Below are 4,402 nucleotides of genomic sequence, written 5' to 3' on the forward strand. Positions count from 1 at the left end.
GAGGACGGGAAGTAGCCATTGACAACGGTGACACCCAACATACAGCTTGCCATAAAAAGGAGTCTAAAGGATTGGATGAAGGCAATAGGAAAGCAGAGATTCAGAAGGAACAACGCATCTCCATACGCTTATCTGAAATTCCCACCAATGAATTACATAAGTATCTCTATCTTTATTTTACGTTTTATTTATATTTTAATTATCAAAACTCAATAACCATTTTAATCCGCCTGACTGAGATTTACAAGATGACCATAGCTTGCTTCAAACCGACAATCTCCGTGGGATCGACCCTTACTCACGTAAGGTTTATTACTTGGACGACCCAGTGCGCTTGCTGGTTAGTTGTGCGAAGTTGTGAAAAAGAGTTGAGATTACAATTGTGCGTACCAAGTTGTTGGCGCCATTGTGTATCATAATTTCCTGTACCAAGTTTTTGGCGCCATTGCCGGGGATTGCTCGAGTTTGGACAACTGACGGTTCATCTTGTTGCTCAGATTAGGTAATTTTTATCTTATTTTCAAAAAGTTTTCCAAAAAAATTTTTTCTTCTTTTTTGTTTTTTTCTAAAAATTATTTTCGAAAAATCCAAAAAAATTAATAAAATCATAATATAAAAAATATTTTGTGCTTCTTGTTTGAGTCTAGAGTCAACTTTTAAGTTTGGTGTCAATTGCATATTTTTTATTTTTCTCAAAAAATTCTCAAAAAATTCATGCATGTGTTCTTCATGATCTTCAAGTTGTTCTTGGTAAGTCTTCTTGTTTGATCTTCATATTTTCTTGTTTTGTGTCTTTTGTTATTTTTCATATGCATTTTTGCATTCATAGAGTCTAAACATTGGAAATTTCTAAGTTTGATGTCTTTCATGTTTTTCTCTCTTGAAAAATTTTTCAAAAATAAGTTCTTGATATTCATCATGATCATCAAGGTGTTCTTGGTGTTCATCTTGACATTCATAGTGTTTTTGCATGCATCATTGGTTTTGATCCAAAATTTTCATGTTTTGTGTCATATTTGTGTTTTTCTCTCTTTTCATTAAAAATTCAAAAAATCAAAAAATATCTTTCCCTTATTTTTCTCATAAAATTTGAAATTTTGGGTTGACTTAATCAAAAATTTTTAAAAGAAGTTGTTTCTTGTTAGTCAAGTCAGTATTTCATTTTTTTAAAAATCTTATCTTTTCAATACTTTTTCAAAAATAAATTTTTTTTCATTTTTTCTTTTATTTGTTCGAAAATTTTTTAATTTTCAAAATCTTTTTCTTATCTTTATTTCAAATCTTCAAAAACTTTACTAACAATTAATGTGATTGATTCAAAAATTTCAAGTTTGTTACTTTCTTGTTAAGAAAGGTTTAATCTTTAAATTCTAAAATCATATCTTTTAATTTCTTGTTAGCCAAGTAATCAATTTTAATTTTAAAAATCAAATCTTTTCCAAAATAAATTTCAATCATATCTTTTTCTAACCAAATCTTTTTCAAATAATATCTTTTTCAAACTTTAATTTCAAAATCTTTTCTAACTTCTTATCTTTTCAAAATTGATTTTCAAATCTTTTTCAACTAACTAATTGACTTTTTGTTTTTTTAAAATTCTTATCTTTTTCAAAACCACCTAACTAATTTTCTCTCTCTAATTTTTGAAAACCACCTTCCTCTTTTTTAAAATTCTTTTTAATTAACTAATTATTTTAAATTTTAATTTTATTCTATTTCTTCTCCTAATTTTTGAAACTAACATCATAAATAAAATAAAAATAAAAATATTTCTCCTCTCTCTTCTTTTAATATTCGAATTCTCTCTCTCTCTCATCTCCTTCTATTTATTTATTTATCTATTAACACCTCTCTTCTACTCAAAATTCGAACCCTCTTCTCTTCTCTCTCTGTGTTCGAATTTTTCTTCTTCTATTATTTTCTTCTTCTACTCACATAAAGGAATCTCTATACTGTGACATAGAGGATTCCTCTTCTTTTCTGTTCTCTTCTTTTTCATATGAGCAAGAGCAAGGACAAGGACATTCTTGTTGAAGCAGATCTTGAACCTGAAAGGACTCTGAAGAAAAAGCTAAGAGAAGCTAAAACACAACACTCTAAAGAGGACTTTACTGAAATTTTCGAAAAAGAAGTAGAGATGGACGAACCCAATAACAATGGTGGAGGTGCAAGGAAGATGCTTGGTGACTTTACTGCACCAAATTCCAACTTCCATGGTAGAAGCATCTCAATCCCTGCCATTGGAGCAAACAATTCTAAGCCAAAGCCTCAATTAGTTTCTCTGATGTAACAGAATTGCATGTTTCATGGACATCCTTCAGAAGATCCTTTTCAGTTCTTAATTGAATTCTTGCAGATCTGTGATACTGTTAAGACCAATGGGGTTGATCCCGAGGTCTACAAGCTTATGCTTTTCCCTTTTGCTGTAAGGGACAGAGCTAGAGTATGGTTGGACTCTCAACCTAAAGTGATAGGCAAATTGTGATTTACACTTTTTATAACTCGAATAATTCTTAGCAATGGCTCCAAAAACTGGTGCACACCACTATGGTTCACTCACATACTTCACAACTTCGCACAACTAACCAGCAAGTGCACTGGGTCGTCCAAGTAATAAACCTTATGTGAGTAAGGGTCGATCCCACGGAGATTGTTGGTATGAAGCAAGCTATGGTCATCTTGTAAATCTCAATTAGGCGGATAATAAATGGTTATGGAGTTTTTGAAAATAAGGATAAATAAAGCATAAAGTAAAGATAGAGATACTTATGTAATTCATTAGTAGGAATTTCAGACAAGTGTATGGAGATGCTGTGTTCCTTCTGAATCTCTGCTTTCCTACTGCTTTCATCCGATACTTCTTACTCCTTTCCATGGCAAGCTGTATGTAGGGCATCACCGTTGTCAATGGCTACTTCCCATCCTCTCAGTGAAAATGGTCCAAATGCTCTTGTCACAGCACGGCTAATCATCTGTCAGTTCTCGATCATGTCGGAATAGAATCTATTGATTCTTTTGCATCTGTCACCACGTCCAACAATCGCGAGTTTGAAGCTCATCACAATCAGTCAATCCCTGAATCCTACTCGGAATACCACAAACAAGGTTTCTAGCTTATACCACGAAAATTCTGATTAAGGAATCCAAGAGATATTCATTCAATCTTAGGTAGAACGGAGGTGGTTTTCAGGCACACGTTCATAAGGATGGATGATGATGAGTGTCACGGATCATCACATCCATCAGGTTGAAGTACGAATGATATCTTATAACAAGAATAAGCTTGAATCGAATAGAAAATAGTAGTAATTGCATTAAAACTCGAGGTACAGCAGAGCTCCACACCCTTAATCTATGGTGTGTAGAAACTCCACCGTTAAAAATAAATAAGTGATGGTCCAGGCATGGCCGAAAGGCCAGCCTCCAAAATGTGATATGAATTCAGAAAATAGGGAAAAGGACCCTTTGTACAATAGTAAAAAGTTTCATTTATATTAAACTAGCTACTAGGGTTTACAGAAATAAGTCTAAGTGCAGAAATCCACTTCCGGGGCCCACTTTGGTGTGTGCTTGGGTTGAGCTTGAGCTTTACACATCCAGAGGCCTCTCTTGGAGTTAAACGCCAAGTTGTAACATGTTTTTGGCGTTTAACTTTAGTTTGTGACGTACTTATGCCGTTTAACTTCAGAATGTAGCATGGAACTGGCGTTGAATGCCAGTTTGCGTCGTTTAAACTCGAACAAAGTATGAACCATTATGTATTGCTAGAAAGCCCTGGATGTCTAATTTCCAACGCAGTTGAGAGCGTGCCATTTAGAGTTCTGTAGCTCCAGAAGATTCATTTCGAGTGCAGGGAGGTCAGAATCTAACAGCATCAACAGTCCCTTTTCAGCCTGAATCAGATTTTTGCTCAGGTCCCTCAATTTTAGCCAGAAAATACCTGAAATCACAGAAAAACACACAAATTCATAGTAAAGTCCATAAATGTGAATTTTGCATAAAAACTAATAAAAACATCCCTAAAAGTAGCTAGATCCTACTAAAAACTACCTAAAAAATGCCAAAAAGCATATAAATTATCCGCTCATCACAACACCAAACTTAAATTGTTGCTTGTCCCCAAGCAACTGAAAATCAAATAGGATAAAAAGAAGAGAATATACTATAAATCCCAAAATATCAATGAATATTAGTTCTAACTAGATGAGCGGGACTTGTGCCTTTTTGCTTTTGAACAGTTTTGGCATCTCACTTTTTCCTTTGAAGTTTAGAATGATTGGCATCTATAGGAACTTAGAATTTCAGATAGTGTTATTGATTCTCCTAGTTAAGTATGTTGATTCTTGAACACAGCTATTTTTATGAGTCTTGACCGTTGCCCTAAGCACTTTGTTTTCCAGTA

Source organism: Arachis duranensis, chromosome 3, assembly GCF_000817695.3.
Source record: "Arachis duranensis cultivar V14167 chromosome 3, aradu.V14167.gnm2.J7QH, whole genome shotgun sequence".
Taxonomy (NCBI): domain Eukaryota; kingdom Viridiplantae; phylum Streptophyta; class Magnoliopsida; order Fabales; family Fabaceae; genus Arachis; species Arachis duranensis.